Raw genomic sequence first — 15206 nt, 5'->3', positions numbered from 1 at the left:
TAAGGGGATTTTTTTCCCTTCTGCTTTTTACTTTTGGTACTAAATTTTCTAACAAAAACTCAGTTTTCTATTATTTTCCATGTCTGTATTTTACATACAGCTTCATTATGGCCAGGACAAACAGGTTTGGAGGCCTAAGAAAAAAAAACCTGCGGCTTTCATTTCACTGAACACCTCTGCTTCAGTAATACGCAATAAGGGGTTTGTAATTGCAAAACCTTTAACTTACATGGTAACTTGTCAAAGGAGGAACTAGTTAGGTGAAAAGAGTTGATGGTTCTGTGCTGTCAATACATTCAGGCCAAATTACATCTACGTTAAGATCCTTTCTACCTGTCCGACGATATAAAATGACATGAATGTTCTCCCCTCATGGGCTTTGTGTCTCATTACCTCCTTTCATGGAAACTACTCAACTGCATTATCCCATCCTGGTGAACCCTCCACAAGCCGTTCTGGAAGATGTGCTATAGTGGGGTATGCCAGGCTTTAAAAGAGGAACAAAACCAACATCAGTCTGAACAGAATCTTAATTTGTGCTTCTGTGCATGCACATTAAAGAACAAAATCTATCTCCTTTTGTCACAAGGAAAAGTAAAGCTAACTGTGGTATCCACAGCTTATGGTACAAAACTGAATTAGCATAGGTGAATGGAAACTAGAACAGACGTTTCCCTCTTTGGAGCATGGAGTGCTCTCGACAGAGAAAGGACCTGCAGTATGTGATTTTAAGTTATGATTTAGTATGTTCTTAATTCAGCTGCAGCTTCAAATCTCTTGCAACAGACACCCTCAAATTGCTGTTTACTGTCTGATGCAAAGTACATTTCACTCTATACTTCTATCCGATTTCCACAAGTCTGATGTAAGCCAAGATGAATCAGACAAAGTTTGCTGAAGGGAAGATCCAGATTGACTTACACTTAAAGGGCAGCTTCTGTTCAATTTTGTGACCATTCAGAAATGCCTGACTGCAATTTTTTCCTGAGTTTGGAATTTGTAATGTTTTCTCATGTGAGGCTTTTGTTGCAAACCTACTGAGGAACAGCTGTCAAATGGTAAAAAGTGAATCTCTAGACTGCCTCTTTTCCAGTGTAAAATAACTTTCCTTTTGCAAGAAAACTGCCTAACTTGGCCAAAAAAAAAAAAAAAAAAGGAGCAGCAGTATGTATTGAAACACACAACACTTTAGCCAGGAAAGATCTTTTCTTTATGGATATATAAAATATACTCTCTTGCAACAAGCTTGTAGCTTATTTATCATTCCCAGGTGGCTACTGAAAACTCCTTAAATGTTGTATGATAGAGCAGTGATTCTTTTCTGCCTTAGCAGTGTAAACTGAACATATCTAAGAGCAGAATATACTGGCAATAAAAAAGGTTCTTCTTTTTGAGATCTATCAAAATAAAATATACTTGGGAGGCTTTGAAGTTAAATTTAAAAAAATCTTTGGGAAATTGCCTTTCATTTCTGAGAGCACAATTTAAATTCAATCTGAGGGTTTGCATGAGACACCTCAGGTGCTCTCTGTTCCAAATTCACTTGATTAATGTTGCCTTAAAAGATTTGCTGAAGAATCAGGCAGATGTAATTAGAGGAGAGGTAGCTAATACTATACATAGATCATCAAAGGATAAATATGCACAAAGGAGATAGAGAATCTCAATACAATTGTAATAATCTCTCCAGATTAAAAAAAAAAAAAATTACAATCATAATTAGGAGAAAGTAATGAAAGCTTTTATGAGTATATGATCTGGGCTTCCTTGGTAACTTACCTCTGGCACAGAGTTTTCTGGGAGGGAGCCCTATTCAAGCCAGCACAGCCGCCCCACACGGGGTGCCGAGGGAAACACTGCAGAGACTTAGAGAAAACAGTCCAGGTGCAAGGGGGCCACAAAACCTTACAGAAACATTACCCCAATGGTTATGGCCTGATTCCTTTTGGAGCAGGGATCCTGTCTGGAGCTCTGTGGGCTAAGTGGAAGCAAGACACCCCAAGGGCTGGTGGGTAAGCAGAAGCCATGCCAGCATCACCAAAAGAAGTGCCCATGGGCTTAGCTGGGGTGGGCTTCCACAATTAGCATAAAATTTTCCAGAGTACACAGCGTACTGCCTAAACCCTGTATTCTTGTGTAGGTAAAACCCTGAATGAAGTTTCTGCATTGGGCACAAGTCTGAGTTTTGACCATTGAAATTCTAACGGCAGGAGCTGATTCAGCTTAATCATAGCTCTTTTAAGCAAGTACTGACTACCACAGGCAAGACTGGAACCACTGTGCTCTTGGAGCTGGGAGTGCACATGTAAACACCAGAATGACTCAGGACCAATAAGATAACTTTAGTATTGAAATTTTTTAAACAGTCCTTTTTTGTTTAAATCTGCCAAAATACACATTTTTTTCTTTAAACATGAAACACCTTTTAATGCAGCTATAGACAGGCCATCATATCCCCTCTGATGATGGTAATTTATGTTAAATATGTGGTCAGAAAAAAGAGGCCTGTAAGGCCACAGCCAGTAGTAATAGATCAAATATCTTTTCAACACAAAGATGAAAACAGCACTTTGATGGGACACAAATGGCCTCATTACCGTGTGGGCATACCTCTGTATTTTATGATTTTTCTTTCCCACTATGAAGAGTAGAAAAGAGGTAAAGAAAACAAATAAGGTTCACTAAAGCAGTGTCACAATATTGTAATAATTACCGATATGTTGTTCTTCAAGTGGGTTGAAAGCCAAAGTGAATTGGAGGCTGGTCAACATTACAGTGCTTACTACACAGGACACCACAATTCCTTGTTCTCCCCAATGCTTTATTTATTGCATTGGGAAAGTAACACAGGACTACATTTCTAAAAATACTTTCAGGCCTGCTGCAATTTTCAAGAGGGCCTGCAACAGTAGGTGTTAGGCATTTGTCTAAATCTTATTGCAGAAACTCCTTTTATAGTCAATATTGAGAGACAGATGCTTCCAAAAGGTGATTACCCCATCTCCCTTAGGACAGGAGGGATCTTTTTTTCTGGAAGAGCATCTCTTACAATAAACAGTTCTGCTGAACAACTTGCTCAGGCTGGACACCAATATTTCAGACCACCATAGACAAATCCCAGCCAAACTGTAAAAGAGCATTGCATGCCTCAGAAGATCAATGTAAGGACAAATACCTCAAATATCACGAGGCGCTCAGTTGCTATGTAAAGAGATTATAGGGTAGATATCTGTGATAGAAGGAAGACGTTGCAGTACTGAATGCTAAATGTCACATCTGCCATTTGTCATGAACGGGCTCATTCAGCCTTGGTAATGTTAGAAAGATTTGCAGTCAGGTTATCAATACAGATACCAGTAAGTTGGAAAAAGACTTACATGTCACAGTGACACAGCAACAGCAAGCCCCTCTATCTGGATGTGTGCCAGAACCGGTACCAGACCTCCTCTGCCCAAATGCAGACGTCCCTTTTCCTCTTTCACTGGGGAATTTGAACTCTTACAAGGAAATACAACTCCAGCCTTTCTGTCAGACAAGGAATGTTCTTGCTGAGAGCCCAGGCAGATTCATATACTGACGTTACCTTCAACTGCAGAGCAGTTAGCAATTTTGCCATACACGTTTTGCACAGATCCAAGAACTCAAAGAGAAATGTTTTGTTCATTTGTTTTCACATCACCAACCTTTGTATTGACAACTCTGAAACCCACAGAGCTACCCATCCATGCAGTCATGGCTGGAGAAAGGCTAACAGATATTTTCATAACAAAAGACCATCATGCATGACTGGAAGCGTGCTTTCCTGTCTCCAGTGGAACTGAAGTTTGGGGAGTGTGTGTCTAATTGAGATGTGTGACAGAAAGGAAGCCAGTGAGAGTGAAAGCCCCCCTTTGCCCACTGTAGCATAGCTCTTTTTCACTGCAGCCTTCCAGATTTCTTCAGGATTTAGTTCCACACATAATTAGAGATGGAATAAAACTGTAAAAGCTTAAGAAAAAGATCCAAGAGCACTCATCATTGCATTCACTCCAAGGACCCTCTTGCAATTTATGCAGTGACTGTTCTTCCTGTGATATACATGAGCAGCCCTTGAAGCAGGCTGGGAGCCAGGGTCACCGCTATCCCCAAACCACGATTCTCCTCCTTCCTTCTCAATCTTGAATCTTCAATTCCTCCATCTAAAACAGAACAGCTAAAGGGAGGCAGTAAGTTAGTGCCCATCTACTGCAGCTCAGTGGGTTGGCTGCTCTGTAGGGAAAAAGGGACCTCCTCAAATGAAAGGAACTGAGCTTAAACATCAGCTCTAAGTGCCACCGTCCCTGCTGATTTGGCTCTAAAGAAAATAAGGCCAGGTTAACAGGGAGAGGAAATAACTTTCATTAGTTTGATATACAGAAGCAGGCAAGTTTGCAAACACGTTACAGGCTCCAGCTATAGCACTTTGGTCTAATAAAAGATACTATCTCCGCCTACAAACCTTAGTTTTCCTGTGTCTCTTAGACCAGTGCTGCCAACAAAGCCCTAACACCATTGCAACATCACAAGAAAACAGCAGTGATCTGGGTTGGCTCATACATCAGAGGAAACAACTTTTTTTCCCAAGTAGCTATGACCAGCACAGGCAAGGCAACAGGTAGTCTTCAGCAGGAGGGAGGGAGGAAGAAAGGAGGCAGAGATGATCACACAGAGAGAGCCCCAATGCGGGTAACAGCTCAAATATGGGCTAAGCAGAACGTGCAACTGCAGTTTCACTTCAGAACATGACCTGGGTTTGGATTACAAAGGTACTTAGGTATCTGAGAGTACACTTGGCTGCCTAATTTGATTTTCAAAAGAAAATAAGTGGATTAGGGGTTACATTTTTTTAAGGGATTTAACTTCCTAAAGGGACAGAGAAGGACCCAGTGGGAGAGTATTACAACTCAATTAGGATTACAACGAAGAGCTTATATTTGTTTTTCATATTCACATAATTCATAAGTGGTTGAAGGAATTTTGTACAAATAATCAAATTATAGCAAACCTAAAAATGCTTGGTTTCTTTTGATACAGATCAACCGTAAGAAACTTCAGGCCAAACAAAATTTCAGAACATTATTAGTACCAAAAAAAAAAAAGAGGATGCAGGAAGTTCTGCTGCAATAATTACCTTAACTCTTGGGGTTTTTCTGTTGAAATATTGGTATTTCGCCCAAGGCATTTACCCTGAAATTTTAAAATATCCAGAATAATGACAATTAACTTTTTTTTCTTTCTTCTTCCTATAAATATCTCAAAGGAACCTCAGATTTTGGTCCTTTTTTACCTTCCCTACTGATGAATATTTTACTGTGTTCTTCCACGGTGAAGACAATCTGTCTTGGTTCTCCAGTCTCTGTTACACTCTGAAAAAAATGGTGGTGAAATCTAATGCCCCAAATATTACCTCACCCAATTTTGGAAGGAAGAATCACATGCATAATCCTGCCCTTTTTCCTGAAATCCTAAATTGTCCATATTTCTGAACAACAGCCAGAAGTAAATTCTACATATGAAATTCTTTTCTTCATTGGCTCTTTATACATTTTGAACAAAAAAAGTCTACCTATATGAAAAAGTAACATTTACCAAAATTGGTTCTTGTGCCAAAAGCTTTAACATTAACAACAGAGACTGAAGCAATCTTCTACAGATGTAGGAAAGTAAAACTCAGAATCAGGTTTTAAGATCTCTCACAGCTTCCTGATACCTCTGTCTAAAGAAAAAGTATTATAGTCCAATCCTTTATTTCTTAACGAAATACAGATTAATTGGGAATGAGCTAGCTAACAGAGGCTTGAGCCAGGACTTTGCCCCATGGCTATTTAGAAACTGTTCAGTCTAGTTAAAAACTTTCATTACATTAGTTTTGTGTGTATGTTTCTTAAAAGCTGTAAAGTAATACCATAACTTTTTAAAGAATGCCATTTTCACTGTGGAATGGTGTAAAATTCCTCCCCTGAGGTAGCTATGTTATCTTATTGAATTTAAAAACAATAAATTGAAAGCTAAAAATAAAAGAAAGAGGAAAAATATGGAAGAAATAGGTGGGAAGCCATTGAAGCTGTAGGAGTTCTGACAAATCATCTTAGCATATAGTCCCAGTGGTGATGAGAAATTGTTCTGTGCATTTTATTTATTTTTTTACATGCCAGAACAAAAAGTATATTTAAGGCAAAGTTGTAGAATACCATTAAATTAGTGGGTGTATTTTATTAATGCTCATCAGCATGCTATGATGAAAAAGGATTATTCTAATATACAAGTGTGGGAAAACATGATAGTATGTGTCCCAGTCCTGCAGTCTGTTACATGTACTTTATGCATGTGAGCAATCACTCGATGCTTTAACACAATATCCTAAGGTACTTGTTCTATACTTGGAATACATATATTGTTTTTTCTTCCTTTAATGGATAAGTCTAGTGACCTATGTTTACAGTGCATTACATCAAATCCAACAGACTACTCTCCATATTTTGGTCTTGGAATGAAGCATTCAGCTATGTGCGCCTCCTCCTTCATCCCCTTATGAATTAGATAAATGACTTGGTGTCAATTAAACACGTAAAATATACTTCACAAAGGCATATTCTTTAAGAGAAACTGAACTCCACTGTCATTCATCCCCCAGGCAGTATTTGAAGCCAGCAGAAGAAACCTAATGCACACAATTCTCCTGATAAGAAGAGTGAAAATTAGAAACATGGAAGTTTACTTAAGGAGATTCAAGTATCCCTGGAAACAGGTAACTAAAGCCAGACAAACCTCGCATGCTTCAATTCACAGTGGGTTCATAAACCAACTTCTGTGTTTCTGTTCACAGGGTTTGGACTCTTGCCTGTAGAGTCAAGTTAGATTAATTTAAATCTCTGAATTAAAAATTCACATGTAAGACAAGGAGAGGCTGTTGTGATGTGATGCAGGACAGAGCAGATGCAAACAACAGCCCAGGTTTAACTGAAAGATGCAGGCATGCATGTCAAGTCACCTTGTGTACAGATTTTCTAACTGTCTTTAAAGGTTCTGCAAAGGATACACATGCACATGGAGAACAAAATCTTATAATATCATCTCAAGTCAGGATTGATTTATGTGCACGGATGAGATGTTGTTCATGGTTTGACTTTCATAGCTAAATCCAAGCTTAGCTGCAACTTCTATATGCTAGTTCAATATTGGCTGTTTTGTATTTTCCGAAATGTTTATTTGGGCACAATATGCAACAAGAAACCACAAATATACTGTGTGTTTTCATTTATTCTCATTTTGTTTCCAGAGGGAGAAGAAATCTCACAGTTAGACTCTATTAGTCTGCTTTCATAGCAATGCCATTAGTAAAATGTCATTTTGATTTGAACCAACTACAACCTACTTCAGAAACAAAATCCCATGCTGCATAGACTATATATCAGTGTATGCACATACCTCTATCCCAGAGAACTTTTCACTAGCTGGTAAACTGTGTAATGGTGTTTATATATGAGCATGGCTTAATTAGCTACGTAATGAAAAGTGCAATGAAAATGCAAAAGGGGGTTAGGAAGGGCTGAGCTGCAAGAGGAAACTTGGGAATACTGAAGTTTGTATAATAAGGTCAAATTCTCTCCTCACATTGATAAATAGACCATTACATAAATAAAAGATTATGTGTGTGGTCCTTATTAGACAGACTTGTAAGTTCACTGAAGAAGACAAGAATGATGAATAGTTCCTTGAACAGCACTGGATTAGCAGCAATGCTCCACAGAGAGGTAGTTCAGATCTGCAGTTTAGCTTGCATTGCATAAAACAACCGCCACCATTTTAAGCCACTGTAGTGGAAGAACGTTTTCATAGCGACATATTTAGGTGTTGCCGAAGCTGCTCCGAGGCACAAAATATTGTCTGTGACAAGCATGAGAGAAAACAATATAATCTTTTAGCTCAAACTAGCAGTTTCTAGTGTGCGCTGAATGTGGAAGGAGCGGTTCACTTATGAATGAACATCCTGCCTGCCTAAAGCTGCAGCTCCTGGAGGAGAAGATTATGCAGCTCAGGAACTGGTCCAGTGAAAGTAGGTTTGTTTGTCTGGAAATGCATTGACAGCAAGCTGAAAACAGTCCCACATTTGTCATGCAAAAATGTTCAGGTCCATAACAAAATAGGAGAATAAATTAAGAGAGAAAGTAAAAGGCAGCATAAGCTTAGCCACAGCAGCCAGAAAAAATTGTCTGGGATGAAAAGGATGAAAACAAGAGCAAAACAGTATCAACAGTGAACCGTGCCCGTAGCTACTGATTTAAGAGTACTGCAGTGCGTGAGGGCCTTACTTAGGCAATGCTGAACATTGGACAGCCATGGTCAGAACTGCTCATACAGGGTCTAACCTGACCCAGATGTGTTCCAACTATGTGCAAGTCCTCTGCTGTTATCTGACAACCCATTGGCTGTGCTGGCTGAAGAAGCAAGTGTGCTCACCTGTGCTACTACCCCCACCCTGCAAGCTCTTCTGGGTCTACCTTAAGAAATCAATTAGCTGCTGCACAGAGATAAAGAGGTCTTTCAAGTTCTCCAGTACCTTATGAAAAGTATCATAAAATCTTCAGCAATTACCTCTGGTATATGGAAGAAAAACAAACAAAATCTGAGATTCAGTTGCGTATTTTCTAAATAATTAAAATATGTAGGCAGGATGTAGTCTTTTCCTTGGATGCGCTTTCTTTCTGCCTAGAGATATCTCATATAAACTGAAATACACTGGCTCAGATAAATGTTTGACTGAGATTTAATTCTCTGGCTCCTTAATTGGTCTTTCATCTGGTTCACTATTGTGTATTTATTTATATAGCACATAGTAGTTTAGAATCAGAACCAAGTTTCAAAAGATTCAGGTACTATTGCACTGGAGTGAGAAGTGCTAGCAAGTGCTAGACATAAATCAACGTCTATGCCTCAGCTGCCTTTCCAAGCTGAGCATTCAAATTCTTTTCTATTACTCCTCAAGACCTAGAAAACACCAATAGACCACTCCTTTATTGTAAGGCTCAAGAGGACTTCACAGAATTAGGGTATTTCTAAAATAATTTAGAAGTTTGACCATCACCTTATAAATGTCAATGCTAGCTTTCCAAGATCCTAATGCATAACTCAGCTTTTCTGAGTTACCTAAAAAAACCAAAAACAACCAAAAAAAAACCCAAAGCCAAAAACGCCCACCAAATAAATATGTACCAATTAATGCATAGAAACCCAATTTAATTCTGTTCCCTTAGTATGCCAGATGCTAATTAGGAGCTGGCCCTCATCACATAATGTGGATCCAGATTTGCACTTTACCAAAACACAGAAGGCCAAATTCCCAGCCAGGATTTCATTCTAGCCTACCCTAATGGCTGCAAAAAGCTGCACAGTTGAGATCTGGATCAGATTCAAAACTTTCCCAAAATGTATCTGTGTTCACATCCTGATTTTTGATTCCAGCTCATCTCTAATTATAATTATTACACAGAATGTCAGATCTCAGGTTATGCTCTTTAAAGTTCTCCCTATAAACAATTAATTAGCTTGCTGCAGCCCTTCTATAAATAGCTTGTACATATAAATTATTCTCATCTGCTCAGACAAACAAAATCCCTGCTCTGTTTTTTGCCTTCTGATTTTCCCTAGTGGACTGCAGCTGTTAGGCAGTCAGACACACATGTGTGTGCTCTTCATATTCAGAGCTAAAAATAAGATTATGGGGCTAATTGACAAAGTTTTTTGTATTGAATTAATGCTTGAGAAATCAGGTTTTCCCCAGAAAATGTCTGAAAGCAGCATTTCTATCAACTTAACTCCAATTGAGAGCTGCATCCCACACCAGCTGAAATGCTGTTCAGCCAAACAGCATGCATTCCTTGTTTTGAGGCATCGTGCTATTATGGGACAGGATACATATGGTTGCCCAAATTAATTTTGCTGACAGGTCTTCCAAACTCCTCCTATAGATGCTGACAGGCAAGATCGGGCCAAAGCTTTCTCCAGCAAGCAGGGAGCTACCTTTCCTCCCCAGATACATACTTTGCTTCCCTACCAAAGATTTTCACCTCCATAGTAGAGCTGCCCCAGTAAAGTGTGTAGTCAGTCCTCTGCCACGTTAGGGCACAGGCCTGTGACTTAGCTTCATTTACAGATGAATTGGATTTATACAAAGACATCCTTTACCATATACAAATGTGAGGTAGGCTGGTATAGGCAGACTACTACAGCAATCAGACCAAAAACTGGAACAGTCATGAATATACAAAGTGAACATATATGTTCATATAACAGATATATAACAAGAACCAGTTACCATAACCATTCCTCTTAGTCTGCATGTACCTACCCGTGAGATGTGCATACTAATAATCTTTGTCTCATCCCTGTGTTGAGACCGAGTAAGGAGTATTGGTAAAGCACTTTGGAAAATTGTAAGCCAGTGCAACAAAGGGTTATGATCATTTTGAAACACCAATCTGTATGTTTTTCCCTGCAATCTAGCATAAAATCATCATTGTGCCCAGCCAGAGAGAAAAAAGCAGGATTGTTGGATATTTTAACATTTCACAGCATAATACTGCTATCATAGTGGGAGCAGCAAGGCACTGAAGAGATTTCCCTTGTTTTATGGCCTTCAAGCTCAGACGAGAATCATTCTTGTTATGACCCAGCTCAGACTCAGCAGACAGAGCCCAGGATGAGCAGAGCTTTCCCAGGCTTGCCGCAACTATGCTGTTTCAATCCCTTCATATATTTATTACTTCTTTTCATAGAGACCATCGTGAAGCCCAAGTGTATAGGGGAAACCTCTTTATCAACAGTGCTTTAAACAGCCACTTTGTGGTTGCATGGCTGTCCATGCTTTTGGCATGATTTGTTGGGTGTCCTTGGGCAAGTCCCTTTTTCCCTGTGTCACCGGTATAAAGGATCATAAATACTAGCTCACGTGAAACATTCCGAGATCACCTTTAAGGAGCTAGAACCTATTGTATAAAAATACACCAGCAGATATGAAGGATAATGTTTCATCTATTTTTATTTGGAAAAATACAGCATCATTAAAATCTATTAGCCTTTACCCTTCCCTCTGAAAAGCTTTTTTGTATACATATTTCTGCTGTTCATAGGTGGGGGGAATTAACAACGTGAGTTTGAACCCAAAAACTGCCACACTGCACTGAAACGTGCTGTCAGCTATCCACAGGTGCACATCATATGGCAAAAATGCAGTTATGAGAAGGTACAACTCCAAACCATAAATACATTCGTGTCAATATGCTCTGATACAAACACACAAACAGGGTCACTGAGATTTTTTTCTAGTCTTGGCTTTTGTCAGATGAGTAAAACTTGCTTGCCTCAATACACATTTAAAGGAGAGAAGCTCGCTAAGTGCAAACAGGGAGGTTCAGACTAGGCAGAGTAAACCAGCAGAGAGAGAAAGAATAGGTATCTCTGTAATCACTCACCTGGCTTAGCAATCACTACCACCCCCTTGTTTCTTGACACTCCACATTAAAATTCCTTGGAGTGGGAAAGTACTTTGTTATATTTGCAAATTAATATACCACAGCCATGTTCCTTGTACACATTAAAAAAAAATGCAATTAACTACCAAGCTGTCTAGCCCATTGAAGAATAGATTTGGTTTTGTTTTTTCATGTTACCAAGCCTATTTAATTTAAGGTTTGCAAAAAGTAGACTTGATGACTCCTGCTTTGTTCTCCTCAGTATTCATCAAACCATCATGAACAGTAGTGTAAAATGTTACGAAACTATGTGTAAAATAAATATACTATATTTGCTACATAAAAAAATAGGATGAAAGCCAACAGGGAATTAGATAGCCTTTTGATGTAGACTTTGGGACCAGAGTCATGCAAAGGACTTCAAAACCTGAAGCTCAACTCCGTTTTGCGTTAAAAACTTCAAGGAGAAAATGTAACTGATTGTTGGCCTCTCATTGCAAAAAGACTAGGTTTTTTTAGATTTATAGGGGTTTTTTTTATATATATTTACTGCAAATGAGTTCTTTCCAGTTTAACAGAGGGGGAAAAAATAAAGGAAAACTGCAGTGAAAATTAGGAGATGAAACTAGGCAGAGTAAATTTCGAGGCACATTGGCAAAAAAAAAAATCCAGAAAAGAGAGTATTTCGGAAATGCTAGCCACGAACCAGGCAGAGAGGTGGTTCTCTATTTCCACAGCTTATGTGAACAGAAATGACACCTGGATATCACTGGTAAAGAACTGGCAGAAAGACAGGATTTTCAAAAGCACTGAAAAATGGTCTTATTGCTCCCAATGCAGTCCATTATCATAACCCAAGCTGGATCAACACTGGATACTTTGCAACTATAATTAGCTCCATTGAAAATGCAGATTTCATTAAGTCAATAGTTTTGGAAAAATGAATGCATACTAACACTTTGATCTTATTTTAATAGAATTTTGCCATCTCTATTCATCCACTCTCCTGAGCTAACTAGTTTTTTTTAAACAAGTGAAAGGGATTTAATTTTATTCAGGACATGTGTGCCATGAAGAACAAGCAAATACCTTTTCGAATCCAGCTTTGAAAATGATAACAAGGGTGGGTTAGTTACTGATATTGGTTTCTTAAGTATATATATTAGTATTCTGTTTCAAGCAGCTTTACTGCTTTCAAACATTACTGTTCATCTCCCTCACATTTAAGGCGTCCTTGACACATGAGTTTTTCTTCTGCTTTGTCAAATTAATTATCTTTTGACATTTTACATTTTTGTATTTCATGAAAGCCCCCAAAGCAGTAATCTCTATGAACTAAAAAATTCTCGTTATTCTATAGGTGAAAACCTATCTTTTGTTTTTCTATTTCGTATCTCAATAACATGAAATGCCAACTTGTCATGTTGACTTCTTGCCCCTTTTACTTCAATTATTTAAATGGTTTAAAAACTCGTGCAATAAAGACTCAAAAAGTCTCAATTATTCTTCATTTACCCATACTAAACTGTTTTAGTCAACAATTGACCTTGATTCATTATACGTATCATTGTATCTGGTTACATTTGCTCTTGGAATTTATTGCTCTTCTTTCATCCACACTTTTGACCAATACTAATCTACTCTGTTTTTCATTTTCTAGGCATCCCACATAGCTCAGAACCTTATTGATATTCTGGATTCATATGTTCTAATTTATTTGAGTTTCTCCTAACTATCACTGCAGACAAAGGCAGCTTTATTGTAGAACAACACTAATTGGAAATGGAAAAGTGCTACTTTGTTAGATTGTATTATGAATTCCTCTCCCTCTCTCCCCAAAGCAAAGTTGTTCTATTATGTATTTTGGATTATATACCCCAGACTAAAACCTGCGCGTATTTGAGCCTCACCAAGCAACAGCACAAATCCCAAGCAGAGACCAGAAAAGCCACAATTAGCAGCTGTTGAATTTGTATCAGCTGGTAACTGAGGTAAACCACATCATTGCCAAGCATTGTTTATCTTTCAGTGCAGCCACCAAGATCTGAATTAAACGAGACCAATTTTTTTTTCCAATTAGCAATGAAGAGGATGCAATGGGCAATCATTCTAGGCATTTTTCTGAGAGGGCATCACATGGAAGCAAATATGTGAGCACAGAAAGCAGGCCAGCTTGCCAGAGACAGTGTAGAAGTTCAAGCAATTGAGACGCTGATTGCAAGAGATTAAAAACAATAATAATTTTTTTTTTAATCTGTTAGGTCCCTGTCTGGGAGAAAAGAGAAGATGGGGCCACTGAGCCAATCCTCTGCTCTAGCACAAAAAACACATGGCTCAGCAGGGGAAGGACTGCTGGTTTCCACACATCCATCTTCCAATCCTATTAGAAAGGAAATTGGGATTAAATCCATCCTCCTGCCCTCACACATTGCTTGTGCAGAGTCTGAACTCTGTCATGTCAACAGCCTTGGGGGGCGGGGGGGCAAGGAAGTCTTTAATTTTTTACCAGCAGACCACAGCAAAAGAGCAAACTTCTACGGAAATGTTTCTTTATCAATAAATGCCAGCTCATTATTACAGCTGACATTATTATCAGCATCATTATTAGAAAAGTATAAATTATGGTGAAATTCTGATTTAGGGAAAAGTCTTTTCGAAACACTGATTTTTCCTTTTAGAAATGTTTTTATTTTAAAAAAATAATTTAATGTTTTAGTGCATTTTTAATTAAGAGTTCAACAGTAATCCACATGTAATTACTTTATATCTTCCTATAGGGTTTTTTTTTTTTCTAAAATAGGGGTTTAGAAAAAAAATACAAGTTAATTTTCTTTGCTTTCTCTATTACAAGGAAAAATTCCCATTTGGCTCTAATTGATGTTTATCTTCATACATCTCTTATCACCACCAACCTCCAGGCAAATCATGCTCCAGCTGAAGGTGAAGTGGTGTCTATAGGGTTATATCATATCAGTATGCCACACTGAGGATTTGCTGGGTATGTAGAGCACCAGTCTAACGTGTTGCTCCTGCTCTATTACATCCCACTAACATAACAACTAAAAAAAAAAAAAAAAGGTAAATTTAAATGAACTATCCAGCTAACATGATTTGGGAATCAACAGTCATTCATAACTTCTCCATTTGTTTTTTTGCAATTCTTCAACTTTTTTTTTTTTCTTTTTCTTCTAGTTCTTCATCTTGTCAAATGAAATCATCTGAGCACATGGATTCTCCTTGCAGTACTAAAGATCTACCTGGAAGACCTGTGAGGACATTGTCTTCTTACCTGTCCATACAAAGCTTAGCATCATTGTGACAGGATTAAATAGTTACTAACATAATATAATGTGACAATGAACTATAATAGCATTACTGCTATTGGGTTCCCCCCACTCAGGATCTGTATTGCATTTTTTGCAACTGCAGTCATCCATTTTTATTAATAAAGGTAAATTTAGAAATCAATATGTTCACCCATATTAAAATCCTTCATTTGCAAACAGGTTTATTTTCTCCATAGTAGTTTTATTTTTCCTCTACTATATTCCTAAATGTTTATCCAACATTAAAATATTTCCTTTAGAAATGGTTTGGCATTTTCTTTGCTATGTACTAAATTGAGAGACCTAAACCCCAAAGAATTCTTTAATGACTGTTTATGTCTGAGGGAAACTAGTGTTAAAGTGCAATTTTTCAAGTAAGCAACATGCTGAC

At 38.1% G+C, this 15206-nt stretch overlaps 1 long non-coding RNA gene across 2 annotated transcripts in view; it reads left to right on the top strand.

The window, feature by feature from the left end:
* The window catches only part of LOC148052029 (uncharacterized), a 72517-nt gene extending 57567 nt beyond the window's left edge, over positions 1-14950 (top strand). For both annotated transcript variants that reach the window (XR_015699210.1, XR_015699209.1), the window contains 2 exons: positions 6653-6766; positions 14682-14950. This is a non-coding gene — a long non-coding RNA (uncharacterized LOC148052029). The remainder of the gene's footprint in view (positions 1-6652; positions 6767-14681) is intronic.
* Positions 14951-15206: the final 256 nt, after the last annotated feature.

The sequence above is a fragment of the Nipponia nippon genome, unplaced genomic scaffold (assembly GCF_047370975.1).
Source record: "Nipponia nippon isolate SJK-2023a ecotype South Korea unplaced genomic scaffold, ASM4737097v1 scaffold_5, whole genome shotgun sequence".
Lineage (NCBI taxonomy): Eukaryota > Metazoa > Chordata > Aves > Pelecaniformes > Threskiornithidae > Nipponia > Nipponia nippon.
This window is presented reverse-complemented; position numbering and strand designations above follow the sequence as displayed.